Source organism: Pithys albifrons, chromosome 4 (assembly GCF_047495875.1).
Source record: "Pithys albifrons albifrons isolate INPA30051 chromosome 4, PitAlb_v1, whole genome shotgun sequence".
NCBI lineage: Eukaryota > Metazoa > Chordata > Aves > Passeriformes > Thamnophilidae > Pithys > Pithys albifrons.
The window spans coordinates 65,011,299-65,028,491 of record NC_092461.1 but is presented as its reverse complement, the minus strand read 5'-3'; positions in this window follow the sequence as shown (position 1 = coordinate 65,028,491).

Sequence of the window (17,193 nt, the reverse complement as noted above, 5' to 3'; positions counted from 1 at the left end):
GAAGAGAGTCTGAAAATGTTCAGATCCTCAGTTCAGGATGGAGGTTTTATCCGTGAGAAGCGTTTGACCATCTGCGCTGAGCAGAGGGCTTTGAACCTGGTGCGTAGGTGCGTACACAGCTTTCAGGATCTCATAGAATCCTCTTTTGTCGCTCAAATCTGTGCACAGTTGAGTCTTTTCTGCTAGGTTGAGCCACCATTTGTTCTGGATATCTCAAACTTTCTGTTGGAGCTTACTGCATGCAAGGCGAAAGGCGGCTTTTCTTATATGGCAAGATGGCTGAGCAAGGTGTGCTTGGTAAGCAGTTCTCTTCTTCTTCAATAATTCCTGGATCTCTTGATTGTTTTCATCAAACCAGTCTTTGTGTTTCTTGGAGGAGAACCCTAGGGACTCTTCAGAGGACTGCAGGATGTTATTTTTAATATGTTGCCAAGCTGCTTCAGGAGAGGGATCTATGGGATTATCTTTAAGTCTAGTTTGAAGGCTTACCTGAAATCTGTCTCTCACTGTAGCTGTTTGAAGATTGGTAACTTGGAGCCTCCTCCTTAGAATGCCACCTCTCTTAGGTCTGAGCTTAAACTAGAGGTTAAGGTTGCAATGCACAAGGCGGTGGTCTGTTTGACATTCTGCACTCGGCATCACTCGGATATGACGGACATTGAGAACATTTTTCTGTTGCACAAAGACATAGTCAATGAGGTGTCAGTGCTTGGATCAAGGATGCATCCAGGTTGTCTTCAGGCTGTCTTTCTGTTGAAAAATAGTGTTGGTGATGGTGAGCTGCTGTTCTGCACAAAACTCTAGCAGGAGGCATCCGTTGTCATTGCAGTTTCCAATGCCATGTTTGCGCAGGACTCCTTTCCAGGCTTCAGAGTTTTTACCTACTCTGGCATTGAAATCACCAAGGATTATGATCTTATCATCTGCAAGAACCTTTTGGGTGAGGTGGAACAGGTCCCTATAGAATTTATCTTTTTCCACAGGTTCAGCTTGGAGAGCTGGGGCATATACGCTAAAAAGAACATGTTGCTTGTTGTGTAGTGGGAGGCGTAAGGACAAAATGTGATCGGAATGTCCTGTCAGCAGATTTTCAAGTTTGGAGGCATTGGAGTTTTTAATCATGAAGCCAACTCCTGAAAGGTGACTTTCAGTTTTGGGTGTGCCTGACCAGTAGAGTGTGTAGCCGGCACCATGTTGTTTAAAGCTGCCTTCCTCATGAAGACAAACTTCACTGAGAGCAGCAATGTTGGTGTTGAGTCGTGACAGTTCATGGACAATTAGAGCAGAACGACGCTCAGGGCATCCACTATCCATAGTATCAAGCATGGTTCTGATTTTCCAACATGCAAATGTTAATTTGAACACAGCTTTGGAAGCAGGTGTATGCCTTTGAAATCTCTTTGCTTTTGTTTTTGTTTGACTGCATCAGAAGATGCTGGTTGGCCACAGTTATCCAACTGGGTGTGGAGATGAGTTTTGTTTAGGTCACCTTTTCTAGGCCCCTCTCTGTGTGAAGCAAGCAGTGCTGTCCTTAGAAAAGGCTGCTTGGTCATTCAGGATGCTGCCACATGAGACTGTCATCTCCAGGGTTAGTCTCGAATGACCAATATCATGAGCCACCTGAATGCAGGGTTGGGTCTGTGGCTTCCAGCACTTTCTATCACCCGCAGTTTCAACCCTTGCCTGTTGCTACAGGGCTTTGCAATGTGGGTGAACCCTTCGAGCCTGTGCAATGGATTTTTTAGGTGAGGCAGAGCATTTGTGGAACTGGCCCCACCCTTTACTCCTAAGGTTCACCTGCCAGAGCCTAGTGAGCTTGGACAGTGACAGCAAATACCTCAGGCCATAGGTTTGCTTAGAGTATCCTTCCCTTGGATGGCTGGCCTTACAGGGCTAAGTGAGCTCTGCCTGGGTTTGGAGTTAAAGTTGTCCTTCTTCTAGGATGGTTGCAATAGGGCTAGCAAGCCCATCCTGCCCGTGGACACACTTTTGTCTGACCCTTCAGCTGAGACCTGTCTGGCATGGGAGACCCTACCGGAGGCACATACCACCGCCAGCATAGCACACAGTATCATGAGGGCACACAAGCTTCTCCCCGTGACAAGGGAGTGTCTGTGGAGAAGACTAAGATACACACCTAAAAACCCACACAAACCATTCTGTGGCCACAAAAGAAATCCATTTTCCCATTGCACATCAGAATAAAAAAAAAACTGTTTAATTAATTCATAATCAGTATAGCATTCTTGTCTAAAAGAAGTTGGCAGATTTTTGTTTATGGTTTCAACAAAGAGCACATGTTGTTTTCATCAAAGGCTCCTCAACATGTAGAACTAGACAGTACAGCAGATGCTACTGCATCTTCGTATTGAATTTATATTTTGAAATAAAAGATGACCTTTGGTTATGCATGCTTTTGTGTCAGAAGTCAACCCTAAGCTCTTCCTCTGAGCCTCCCCTTCCCAGCCCTCCTAAATGAGGCAGCAGTGCTCACTGTGGGCCTGTCCCAGTTAGCACTTGCTACTTGGTATGTATATAAGTCACCACCACGTACAGTAGTTCATTTTGACATTATTAACTGGTACTACAGGCCATTTAAAAGAGAGACTGATGCTACAACATATCCTACAAACAGAGAAGTGATAATAAAACATGTACAATGCTTCTTTAGGAAGATTGACATAAGTACTACTTAGTGTTCATTCATCTGAGACTTCATAAACATAAAAAAAAATAATGTTATTTTCCTGAATCATCCATACAAAGAATACCGGAAAAAGAGTGCATAAATAACATGGTCCTACATTTTTCCTATCACAATCTAGTTACTGTGCTATACAGCCTCAAGACTTACTTTGGACAGTGGTAAATATTACAATTTGACCTAAAGGGAAGAGAAGATATGGTAAAGATGTTCAGTGTGAAAGAGCAAGGCTGAAGTTAATTATGTGTCTTGTTTGATCTGCAGATTTCATTGAGATTTCTTCTTTTACTTCTTGCAAGTCAAAACTGATTATGCACTGTGCTGTGACTTGATGAAGACTTGGACCACAGCACAGCAGACAGTCAGGTAGCCAATGCTGTCACAAACCTCCAGCTGCTACAAACACCCTGTAATTCCAGGGTAGAGCTGGGTCTAACGCAGGAATTTTTTCCAAAGTCACCACTTTCTTCCATTTATTCCCCCAGGTCACAAACACATGGCTTAGACAATACCTCCAATGGTGTTTTCTTTTACTTCTACCTCTTGTTGTTGCTGCCTCAAGAAGTAGGAGACATTGTCTCTGCTCAGAATCCCCTTCAAAGCTGCATTTTCTGAGGACTGTCTCTCACCTTCCTGCCTGGTTTTGAGCTCTCCTATTCAAGCCTCCTCTCTGTTCACCAAGAATCTCCTTGATTTTTTCTCAACAATGTTTTCAGAATGTAGTCATAGGCATTAGACAATGGCTCCAGAAGGTGGCCATCTGCCCAAAGGTAGGACACTTGTGCCAGGAAGAGGCAACATCCACTTAAGGTGTCAGGAAATTACGCATCCAATTAGAGGGGGCCCATCCCTCCCTTTTCCCCTGTTTCTCTACCTTTTGTTCCAAAATACAGTCCTGAAGAGTGTATTGTACTGATTGAGGAGAAACAGAAAGCACATCTCATCCTCTCTCTTTTAAAGGATCATAATCAGCAGTTCTGCTGCTGCTCCCTAAAAGTACTTACTTGAACAGAGGTATGGCACTGGCTGGGTTGCCTTTTCTTCCGAAGTGTTAGAATGTGTGCACTGTGCTGTGTAAGCATTCTGTAAATAGACAAACCAAGATACAGAAAATGCTCAGGAACTTGCCCAAAGTCATACGGCAATTAAATAACAATTCTGGGAATTAAAAATAAGGTTGAAGTTTTTCAGAGAGAACTATTTTCTCACAGGGAAAAGAAGGGCTTTATCAACAGTCCTGGGGAAAGTGGGAATTTGTGAACTCTTGAAGTGCTTCATTTTTGCAAAGTTATTCCTGAACAATGCTGAAGTTTTAAAATGGCTTATTTCAGACCACAGTAATATTAGCTAAAAGTGGAAACATACTGATAATCCGTTCAGATATACTGTGAATGAAACTCAATATATTCAGATATACTGTGAATACTCTCAATCAATTACTAAATACAGCACAACCTGAAAATCTTGATATTTTCATGGAAATACATTGATGTTATCAGTGTGTAGTGTTTGGAGGGTTTTTTTAATTTTTACTTTTCCCAAGAGCATGGTCCAAAAACACAGAGGTCACCTTCTGGCTTGACACAATAAGAGGACACAGGAATGTGTTTCCTCTGGATGCACATGAGTCCTCAGCAGAGGTAGCTGGAGTTTGTCCTGTCCCAGTCTCCACTGCCACAGTTTCAGCTTCCACTTTTTACCCTACACATGAAGCTCAAACATTTGCCACCTTACTCAACCAGTTTTTAACAAGGAAATTGTAGAGACTCTTAGTCATAGTGGCTACTTCACCAAGAATACAGTTGGGAAAGGGCTCTACCTGTGGTTAGTGTGTTTACATAAAAATGAGCTCCTTTCGTCAAAGCATCAGACATCTGCTCTCGTGCTGCTGGAGCTGCATGTATGGTGCTGAGAGAGAAAATGTATCACAGTGTCTCCTTTCATTTTGGGGCATCTCAGGAGACCCATCACATTATGAAGCTGACAAGTTCCCCCAGACATAAGAGGCTGTTCCAGACAGATGTTTGACAGGCACAGCTACAGCTGTAAGAGCTGTCAGCTGTTAGGGAAAACCTCCGCCTCTGATCCTCTCCAGTATAAGAGAGAGAGGCCAGTTGCTTCTGATGTGAACTCCCTCCAACACAAGAAAAGGTCTGTCTCCCTGGTAAAGCTAATGAGAACACTTTGTGACTGGACTGACGGTGATTTAGAGTTTGTCTTTCTGCTAAGATGACATGCAAATAAAGCTAGAGCCTTCATCTGTCTCCAGTTTTGTATATTCCAAAAGCTCTGGATAAACAAGCTTATCAGTTTTAAAGAAACTTTTTTTTTAAGTAACAAAACTTTTAAGTTGCATCACATTTAGTTCCATTTTAAATTAGGACTTTTAGACAGCATTCTTAACCAACTGTAGTAGTAGTAACAGACTTAGTTCATATAAAATATGAAGCAGAGATGCATTCCTTGCATTTGAAAATAATTTAATGAACAAGTTTTATAGCAAATATAATTCAGCTCAACACTGGTTTAATGAAGAAGTAGCAAAAGAAATAAATTACTCATTCTCTGGCTAATTTAGTAAATATATTGATTTTGCAAAGCTAGTCTCATCACTGACAGACAAATCCCTTTGCATAAGCTTTGCTGTGTGAATTGGGTGGTGTTGGGTCATAGGTTGGACTTGATGACCTCAGAGGTCTTTTCCAACCTAGTTGATTCTATGATTATACTTAGACAATTATAATGGCGATTTTTTTTTCTTTTCTGTGTGGATTATACTGAACATGGCCATGCTTTAGTGTTTCTCATCCAGATTATGTCATTTCCCTCTCAGAAGTGCTCTGACAGCCACTCTTGAGATATCACACCTCCATCCTGGGCTGAACCTCACTGTCCATATCATCTGCTCTGTGAAACGAGTGGGCTGATCACACAAGAGGAGGTAATTCTGTCTGTTTTCCTGGCACATTTGTTCTGTTCTCAAGTGCCCATACTGACAGTTTCTAGATATCTGTGAACTAGAACAAAGTATTTCCCAACCTTTATAAAGAATCAACCCCCCAGCACCTTGGCCTTTATGGCAGTGGTAGCCTTCTGCGTAGGGTATGCGGGATAATGTAATAGAAACTCTATTTAATATTGCTTAGTAAGTTGTTGATAGCTGCAAGATCTCTACTTTCATTCAGAATTCATATACTGGGAGATTTTTGTTGTGTTCAGAACACTGGACAAAAACATATTTGGTATTTTAAGAAATTATGCAAGCACTCTGAAGACAGAAAGCCTTTCTCTTAGTGTGAGATATTTTGAATAGCATGTGTATTGGAGAAATGTTTTGGATGGGAGGTGGAAGAACAAATGGATGACCAAACTTCTGGTATTGAGCAAACATAGTTGCTTCTACCTCTGTTAAGATTCACAATTACAGCTGGCCTTGTGACCTTCCTTACTACCTACTGGTGGATACTATAATGAAAGAAGTTTTCTTCAGAAAGGAATATGAGATGAAAACAATGATGAAAAACAGTGGTGTGTCCTAAGGACTTTGAGAAAAAGTCTATTCTTTTCTAAAATATTATTGGTGCTATAAGATTAAAGAACAGTGAGGAAATCACTGAGATTATATTCCTAAAAAAAACCAAACAAACAAAAAAAACCCCAAACATGTACATCTTCACATTTGTCAAACTGTGTCTACTTTAATTTTTTCCTTCAATAAAACTTCATCCCTGTTCATTGTTGTTCGCATTCCATAGCAAACAAGTAGATGGAGTTAAAAACTTGAGTCTTTCACAACAACAAAACTGACAAACAGATTTATCTGAGAGAATTTGACTCAGAGGGAGCACAACAGTGTCACTCAGAGGTATCTTATAGAATGCTATTTTTCAGAATAAATACTTTAAAAAAGGGAAGCAGGATCACAATGTTCCTAGCTTCCAAGTAGAATCTGACCTGTGAGGAAAACAGAAATTAGTTTATATGAGTAAAATATAAAAATTATACTTCTCCAAAACTCAAAAGGGCCTTTTGCATAAAGTTTGGGTGTTTATTTTTTATGCATAAAGCATCTATAATAAAGGACAATTTATACAATAGGGTTGGGGCAAAATGCACTTTCCCTGGAAAGCCAACATAGCAACAGGAAAGCACTTCTCACAAGGGGCATACACAGGCTATAAATGTTTATTGTATCTGTTATCTGTTTAAGACTGGGATTACTTGATGAGGAGTTCAGAAAATACTGCATTATGGTTTAATTGCTTCAGTAACTAATTAATTTTTAAAATACCCTGTAGATAAAGAAGATATCAAAATAGTGGATGCATACTTATAAATGGAAATTTTGTTCTAGTTGCCTTCCTTTCATTGAAGTTCTCCATGTTTGTTTCAATAAAAAAAATCTATAGTCATCCTTTTCTCAACACATCTAATGAATATGTTTTAATTTTAGCTAATAAATTAAGATCAAAATTGGCTGGGAATTCACTGCCCTAATAAAGTGATGGTAGGTGATATTTGTTACGTCTTTTTCTACAATTGACAGCTAACTTACAAAGACTAACAAATATCAATGTCAATGTTGTAGCAAGACATGAGATGCCTTTGATCCCAAGAGTATCACCAAAAGACAGTCAACAATTCTTTCAAAGCTTCCTGGAGAGAAAATATTTCCTTTTTTGTTAAAGAAAATGATTTTTTGAATGAATATTCTACAGATTCAGAAGTCTGGTACAGTAACCCAGTTTTGTTTACAAACCAAGGAAGAACCATTTCCTGTAACAAATTTTTTAGTGTAAAATGTAATTATCAAGTTATTGGCTTCTACCACTTCTCTGGCAACTATTCCTAAGGCTAATAGACTTACCAATCAGGAAGCTCTACATATATTAGACAATATTTTAGGCCATTGCACTTAATTCTAATGCACTAAATAATTTCTTGTGAAAGGCTGACCCTCTGAATATTATAGACCAGTATCATCTTGCAGTTAAATCATATGTTTCTAGGTTTTCCAGCCTATCAACATAGTGGAGACTATTCTCCCATCCTCTTTTCAATTTTTAATTGATTTCTATTAAGATTGTGGAGGTAAAAATGAGAAATCTTTCACTCAAAGAATTGGTTGCGGAAATCAAGTGCTCCCGAGCATGTTTCTGTCTAGAGAGGGAGAGACCAGGTAAATATTTGGTATATGAACAAACCATTCTTAAGAAACATATACAGAAAGGCAGTTCTGAGCATATGGTTGGGATAGAAATCATAGCATGACTCTATGTCTGCTCTGTATTTGCCAATGTCTTCCTGATAATGAGATGAGGTCAGTATAAGAAAAGAGTCATTGCCTCTTTGCTCTATGAAAGGACACTCCTTTTTATGAAACACTAAATTAAAACTGACTTTTAAATATATATTCATGTCTAATGAACCAGTCTATAAAGGCAATATGCTCTACGCTTTCAAATCCCTTGCTAAAGGACACTTAATGCTAATTATTTGTGTTATTATAGCACCTAGCTGCTCCAATAATAAATTAGACGTTTCTTGTAGGAGGTTACTCATTCGAGCATTCCCCACTATAGAGAATATACTGCTGACGTATGAGACATGACAACAAATGGAAGTGGACTGAGCACAGAGGCAAATACAATAATGTTTTACAAATTAACAAGTTTCTTGACTCAGGCTTTTTGACCTTTTTCATCACAACTGTGGCACGGAATTTTACAAAGAAGAGCACATTGGAAAAATCCCCAAACACATTTCATTTTCATGGCATTTCAGGCCTTGAGAAGTTTCACATTTCAACTGGTAACATCAACAAAGCTACCTGAGACCTAATACAGATATAAACAGCATCCTTCTGGTTTCCCCTAAAGTCCCTTTCAGGCAAGGTTCCTTTCAGACTCAGTAGTCCTAGAGCTCTCAGTGTCTGTGACATTAGCAGAGCTATTAAAGGATTTGTTTTAAGTTAGGAATTCAGGAATTCCTTGGTCCACAAATCTGGGGTAACCCAGAACTATATAGTGTCTCTTAACACTGGAGACCCTTGGGCTGTTTCAACATGTCACTCTTTTCTACCAAAATGCTTTCTTCAAAAAACTATAGAGGAGGATTAAACCCATTGTACTATTTCTGGTTTTAAATTCTATCAATTGGCCTAATTTCTATTTAAATTGAGTAATTTAGAGCACAGACAAAAATCAATCATATGAAACAAATGAAAAAACCTGAACATTTTCAATCACTCTACAATTTTCCTCCATCTAGCAGTAATCCTATAAACAAAGAAAAAGGAAGTGCATAATTGTTGGCACCACTTTTTAGAATTCTTTCAATTTTGTAATTCATTGTGAATCATATAAAGAAGAATAATTGACAATTGAGCATTAATTTGTGCCAGATTTGAACTATTTGCATCCATATCAGGAAAAAAAATTATGCATATACTTAAATTTCAAGCAGCTGAGGGGTCCAAAGTATAGCAACTTTATACACCTCTTGTAGAAGTACCTCATATATTACAAGACATTTAGCTAAAATCCTGACCTTTAAATCTAGTATTTAGTTTATTAATCTCCATAATATAAACCATTCAGAATTATTTTATAAATGTAACATATGTGCCTCAGAACGCGCATGTTTTTTTTCCAAAATGTCAACTGAAGGACACCACCTTTCCTTTCAAATTTTTTTGCCTATGTACCAAGAACAGCAATATTATATATGTTTGCCTACCTCATCTATAGAACATGTAGAAGTTTACCAGGAGAACAAAAAATTCTCTCTTTTTCCAGACACCTGCATTCATCATCATCATGGCTAGGTGTCCTAGTTCAGTAGGTGAGACCAGTTTATCACTGTGTGGGTGTGACCAAAGCTATGTATTCTATTCCCTCTCTTCATTTCCCATGAGCTGTTAACAATGGACCATTTGCAGTAGCTGCCCAGGGCACACCCAACCCCTCAAGATGTAATTTAGGTGTGAAAGACACCTGTGAGATAAGAGCTGTGATAACTCCCTTCCAGGAAGTCGTTAGCACCCCCACACCCAGCCTGAGGAGTCATGTCCGCTAATGGGCCATCAATGATTCCAAATACCCTATGACTCACAGAGTGAGATTACTCATTGTGTAATTCCTCACCCTGGGTGAGGTACTGGGCGGTCCCACCTAGACCTGAGGGAATATAACAATATAATCTTTGAGGGTTTTGGGACTTGGGGACCCACTCATCTGATCCAGAGGAGGACCAGAACCTCAACAAGAGGAGACCACCACTCTTGACCAGACTATGACCATCATCTGCACCAACAGGTTTCTCACTTCTTTTTACTTTGGACTCAGGGGGAACCACATGGGGCTCAGCACAGGGGCCAACAAACACCACTGTGTTTGTGCCCCAGGGGGCTGGGCTATACTTCTGAGTTTTGTGGGTTAAAACCAGTTTCTCTTTGTATCATTTTACTTATTGTAATATTTTTTTATTAAATTGTATCTCTGATTTATAATCTCTTTTGTGTTGTGTTCGTTTTTCCTGCCAGTTTACCTTTAAACCAGGACATTGGGCTTCACGAACAAAGATTTAGGAAGGGCTCTACCCATGTGGATGTGTCCTTTGAGCCTGCACAGTCGGATTTTTAGGTGAAGCACAGCGTGCACAGATTTGGTCCCACCCCTTAACACCTAAGTTTCATCTGCCACTGCCAAGCGAGCTTGGAAGGTGACAGTGAAGTCCTCAGGACTCCAGCCTACAGCACCTGACATTCCCAGGAGTTTCCCATCCAAGTACTAACCTGGCCTGACCCTACTTAGCATCTGAGATCAGACAGGACGGGGCATCAGGGTGGCATTTAACTGCCCTTTAGACACCTCCATTAATCTGCTGATGAATCTGCATGGTTGCCACCTAGATGGAAACAACATCATGTCATCCTCCCAAGCAATTGCCACCAGAAATCATTGTACCATCAAAAGGGCTCTTTCCTGGGGGAGGAAGTGGGAGAGGTGAACAGGTGGAAGCTGTCTTTATGCAAGACGCTGGCTGCTGGGCATAAGGGGAGTATTTGGGGGCCACAGCCAAGAGTGTGGCTGAGCTGGGCTGCACCCATAGTACAGAAAGCTCATATTGCAGAGATTGTGGCAATATTGGCATTCATAACCAATTTTTGTTGCAAACTGGCACTGTGGGAATATACTGTGAAATGGACCCCAATAGGACAGTGCTGGAGGGCACCCTGAGTTCTGTGGGTCATGTATTTATTGCTGGAGTTTAAAATTAATGCATTCTCTCTGTATGGTTTTGAGTTCAGACAAGTTTTGCACACATACCTCTGTGCAGTTTCTACAGCCCCCATGTTCATTCCCTGCCCCACTGTGTTCCCCCTGTGGCTTTCTCCTAATGAACCACTGCACCTCAGAGGTGCCATAGCAATTCTCCCGGGCCAGGATGGCCCCACTCTGGGGAGAGCCCTGGCTCCTTCCCAGCACTGCTGCGGCAGCCCCCACTGATCCCGGGTGAGCTGCTGGTCCTGGACAGGCCGGGGCTGCACCCTGCGGGATGCAGCTAGGGCAGGTCCATGCCGAGACACCCCTGAACACAGCAGCCATGTGGCTTCCCTGGTTGGTGTCATATTTCTCCACCTGCATGGCCGGCCCCAGCCAGATACAGCCCTTGCTGTGTGCTGCCAATGCAGCCGCCACTCAGGTGCCCCCACCACGACATCCAGGACCCACCAGCAGGTTCGAGCCACAGCAGCCTCTCTCAGGGACACTGTCCCTGCACTGTGCCACCAGCAGTCCACTGGAAATGAGCCTGTCTCTTCCCCCCATCCTGCCCCAAACCACAAGCCCCTGTTGGTCAATTGTCCTGTCAGCTGACAGGTGTTTCCCCATTGGCTATTTGGGTTGTCAGTTAACCACTTTGCCCCCCTCTTTGCCGTATTGAGTTCAAGTTCCAAAGGCCTCCCCTCAGACCTCTGTTCTTATTGGATGTTTGGCAATTACCAAAACATGTTTCATGCAATCCCTTTTGAGTTTGCACCTCATTCTGAGTACCTCCCCAAACCAACCCCTTATAAGTCAGCTCCTCCATTACTAAAGGGCTTTTTGGTTTCACCCCCACGTTGCATGTGGTATGTTCTTTGAGAATCAGTTCCCCCTCAGTCGGTTTCCATTACTGGCACCAAACAAGTATGTTGTGTATAAAGGAGTATGACTCCTATTGTTGTAACTTTCCAAAGCAAAAAAAAAATCATAAAAACTACAGGCACTATCTGCTCTTGTCTCCCTTTTATTTTCAAGCTGGTTATCTTTAGATTTGTGTTTTTACTTAAAGACTTCCTCTTCAGAATACAGACATTATGAGTTCAATGGCAAATGGAAAGGCATTTATTCAAGCTTCTCTAGCATGCAAGCATCACTTAATGAAGAAGACAGTATTTCTTTGTATACAAAGGAAAATGGAAACAACAAATCCATTTTTTTTCAAAGTCTCTTTTGAGTACATGTACATGTCTGAGCCCAAATCCTAAATCTTATAATCTCTTTGGAAGGGTTACATCAGACCTTCTAATCTTATTTGCAGAATACTCCCACATCTACTGGTCACTTAAACACATGAAAATTCTAAATGGAAAAATAAAGAAAAGGTGATTTTTATCATCACGCTCTTTCTGAAAAAGTACTTACAGTCTTTAAAGAACAATGTGTCCACTTCCAACATTGTGTAGGCTATCAAGATAAAATATCTTGGCTTTTTTTTTTCCTTCGGAAATAACAAAAAACCTGCCCCGCGCTGCTAATTGCCCCTATTCTACCTACAGGAGATTTTTTTTTTCTCAGAATGTCCTTTAAATCACCTCAGAACTTATTCAAATGAAAATCTCACTTCCTATTTTTAGATGAGAGCGTATTAAATAAAATGCCAATAAAGTTCCATGCCTTTTTAATTTCATACTTAACATAACATTGGCATTAAGTTTTGTCCATGAAGAAGTGACCTAAGACTGGTAGAAAGCAATGAAAATGCATGCAGAATTTTCCTAAGCCAGTCACCCAGTACTTTTTATCCATAACTGTGCTACTGTGTTTCCCATCTCTTCTGGAATAACACAAGGTATAGAGCACTAGCTGAACAAAACAGTCCACATGAAAGTATTATTTTTTGCTTCCTTCTCAGACGTTATAATAAAACAGTGGATCTAGAACCAAATTAACCTATTTCTTCACTTAAAAATTATTTATTTTTAAATTCCGAAAAGTTTAATGTCTGCCTAATCTTGAGTGATAGCCCTAATCAAAGTTTTTGTTGTCTCTTTCTTGCAGCATCTGAAGAGTGCTTAGAAGTAAACAGAAATGGTGGAAAGGGAATCCCTATAGCAGAAATTAAGAAATAAAATACAGGGATTAACCTTCAGCCTTATGTGCCTTTATCTCTTCTCTGCCTCGCAACTAAAGGGAGACTGTTTAACCATTAAAAAAGATTAAAGGTATTAATTAGACTAAGAGATAGAAACCTATCACCCTTCTGTCAGAGCAGACCAGAAATAAACCTTCTTCCAGATAAAAAAAAAGCAAAACATACTTTTCGAGTTTGGTCAAAACAAAAGTCATGTTGATCATCTTTCTATATTCCTATTGTTGTCTAAAAGATTAAACAAATGCGTCTGGAAATTGAACAAATATTTTCACGAATTTGTGTATGAGAGACAGAGCCACTACTTCCTTTTCATATCAAAGTAGCAACACTACAGACAAACAAATATAATTCTGTTGGGATTTCATAAATCTATGTAAATAAAACAATAGAAGAAGATTAACAGACAGCCCCCAGCAGTGGAGCTCTGAAATGCCTTCTTTTTTTTTCTTCCCCAAAATGAGAAAACTACACTGTATATTTAAATTATGTAGAAAGTATTATAAATGCCTTCTGCAGCAGAAAGAGATATTATAACAAACTGCAGCTATATGCCATGTCTAAGGACAGATTAGACATCCTTTAGAGTCAGTTGTCAGTAGAAGATTGCAAAATATTATTCAAAACAGAAGATGATTGGCAGAAGAGAATAGACTTTTATCAAAGTATAACCCATTTTTTAAATTTTCAAAGTTGTGTGTGATTCTTTTTAAAAATCTTATGGATTAAAAAAAATTGCAGCCTTCTATTAGACATCCTTATAAAAAGAATAGATGTTAATAAGATACATTCATCTCATCATATGTTAAAGGTGACCCTGTTAGAAAAAATAGATTATGATGAGGTTGGAAAATTGTAATGGGCTATATTAAATAGCTGCATTTAAAATATGTTAAAGTCAGCTGCTAAACAGCAAATTGAAAAGAAAATTATATTAAAGGTAACAATCAAAGAAATACTTTGGATGCATAGTAGTAGTTAGTAAAAGATAAAACACTATTCTATGGAGAAGTCCTTTTATATATATATATACATATGTATAAAAATATATATACACACATAAATGCTGAATGCAGGCACACAACTCTCAAACAAAATATTCATACATAACCATCTTTTTTTTTTCCTGACTTAGTTCAGTCTGTACCTGGAGTAATCACCCTGGGGCAGAATACACTGTATTCATATTGTTTAAGTAGCAAAGAAATTAAAGGAGAAAGAGGCAGAACACTAGAAGAATTTATACCTGTGCTCTTTAACTGCTGAATGAACCTCAGTATCACATGTAGATGAAATAGCCATAACAGAATGGAATTATCTTTTCTAAATATTTTAGTTGCTAAACAAGACAAGCTATATTCTCTGAAATCACTTCAGGATAAATTTGAAACTGTTTGGGGAAAAGTTAAAAAAAAAAGAAGTTGTGTGGATTTTTTTGGAAACATAGTTTCTAAAATAAGGATTGGGTCCAATGGCTTAACTCAGTAAAGATCTTTCTGTAAACATTAAGCTAAATTTTACTAACAGTCACATAGTGCAACAGTCTGTTAGCAATTACAATTAAGGTGTCCAAATACTGACATGGTAAAAAGTAATATATGTATTTTTTCATCTTATCAAGTGATCCAAAAATTAATCAGAGAAGAAAAATAAATAAATATTTTGATGCTCATGTGCAGACCTCCAAAGCAAAAATAGAAATTTTAAAAAATAAACCAAAAACATTGTTCTCAGGACAATCAATTCTGCAAACAAGCAATTCTGAAGGTGCCTCACCACCCTCATATTAAAGAGTTTTTTCCTAACACCTAATCTAAGTGTCTCCTCTTTCACTTAAAACCATTCCCCCTTGTCTTATCAATATCTGCCAAAGTAAAAAGTCACTCTCCCTCTTTTTTATGAATCACCTCTTATGTACTAGAAGGCCACAATAAAGTCTCTCAAGAGCCTTCTCTTCTCCAGGGCAAAAAAATCCAACTCTCTCAGCCTGTCTTCATAAGAGAAGTACTCCATTCCCGCTCCCAATCTGAACCACTGTGTAATGGGACTAAAAGCTGTAACTAGTAGGAAATGCTGCAAAAGGAGCCTCAGATTACTCATTAGTCACTTTGCTGATGAAATCCAAGTTTTATCTGCTGACTATGTGTGAATGTGTAAACTGAAGTTTTCCAAAGGCACAAGAATAGGCCAAACACAAGCTAGGCAAAAGGCACAGCCACAAAAGAGAGCACAGAAAGCTGCACAGAAAGCTCCTTTTTACTAAATGCCTTGCTCCAAAGCAGAGGAACGCTCAAGCTCTTCAAAGAGAAATGTACCAGAAATTTCCTTTGTTTTCTTGTACAGGGTTGAAAGGGTATTTCTGCTGCTTTTCAAACCTGCTTACTGAAAATAACCAGAACATTTTTGAAAGGAACTTCAAGAGAAAGACAGATTTCAAGGAAAGAAATCTACTGAAGGAAATACCCATTAGGGAAAACTTCAACCCATATACTTAAAATCTAGCAAAATTTTCACAAGCCGAAACATTTTTCATAATTTGAAGTATATTTCATATAAAATATCAAACAATCATAATATGCATATCAAGAAAAATACCAAAGACTATGCCACAGTTAAGTACTCCAGCATCTATGTCAAACAGCATCCAAGGCAAGGGGATACCTCCAGCAGCAATAAGCGTTTCAGTCTCTCTCTAACACTTAGGGACCAGGGCAGGTAGTACCAACATGGTCCCATATAAGGCTACAGCTGTTGAAGAGATGCCTTAACCAACCTCATCATCATGGCTAGGCTTTGTGAATAAAGAATTTTGGGAAGGGCTCTACCCACGTGGGTGCATCCTTTGAGCCTGCACAGTGGATTTTTTAGGTGAAGCACAGCGTTCACCGAACTGGCCCCACCCTTTGCTCCTAAGGTTCCTCTGTCACGGCCGAGCAAGCTTGGACAGTGACAGTGAAGTCTTCAGAACTAGAACCTACAGCCTCCAGTATTGCCAGGAGGTCTCCCATCCAAGTACTAACCAGGCCTGACCCTGCTTAGTTTCTGAGATCTGATGGGATGGGGCATCAGGGTGGCGTGGCCATAGTTAACCAATGTATTGCTATGCAATAACACCAGGCAGGAATATGCGGATGACCTCAGATGTCCACCAGTTGGGGCAGCATTTCTTATCAGTGAGTTATTATAGGTGGTACCACACAAGTCTGACAGAAAGTTTCCTGGTGAACCAGAAAAGCAAGTTGTAACACCAGCACCATTTTTAGCATGTAAACAATAAACATCGCAAACATATCAAAAGCATGATTCAAAAAAAAATTCATGCAGACAAACTGTGGGTTTTCAGTCTCTTCCATAATCATGGGTTTTCTATAGATTTTTCATGGTTTAAAAAATTATCACAAATCTGAGAAAATGTCCAACATTATAAGATGCACACAAATCTTTTTATTCTACGTAAAATGTGAGAAGAAACTACAACTTTCTTCACTGGTATCATAAATAAGTCTTCTCTTGATGCCTTTGTGTACTTTGTGCAATGAGAAGTTGTGCCTCTTAAAAAAATTATAACTTTCTCAAGAAACTCCCACTGAAAAATTGCTACATGAAGAAGTCTTCCATCCTTCACACAAACAATGGGCCTTCTTTTATTCTCATAATAATCTTTTGGGGATTTGCTTTCTCTTCTGTGGAACAAGCTTTTCATGTCCAGGTGTCACCACATTTACAAAACCATACCCTCTCAATTTCTGCAAAAACTAAAAAATGAATGGTTGAATTCCACTGTCTCCTCAGTAGGATAGGAAAGATTGCATATGCAGGATTAGGGCACAAATCAAGTTTTAGCTGTTTGACTTGAAAGTCAAATCTGAGAATAGAATATTGGAGGTGACTTGTAGATAAAATGTTGTTGTGAGTTTTCTAGTCAGGGGAAATAGTAGATCAAGGTATGTATTTACTTCACAGATAATTTTTTAAATTATTTATAGGATTATAGTGTTAATTATTTTAACCTCTGTCTCAACAGTCAAAATAAGAAAGATGTTTTACATGTCATTATGACATATTCAGCTAGA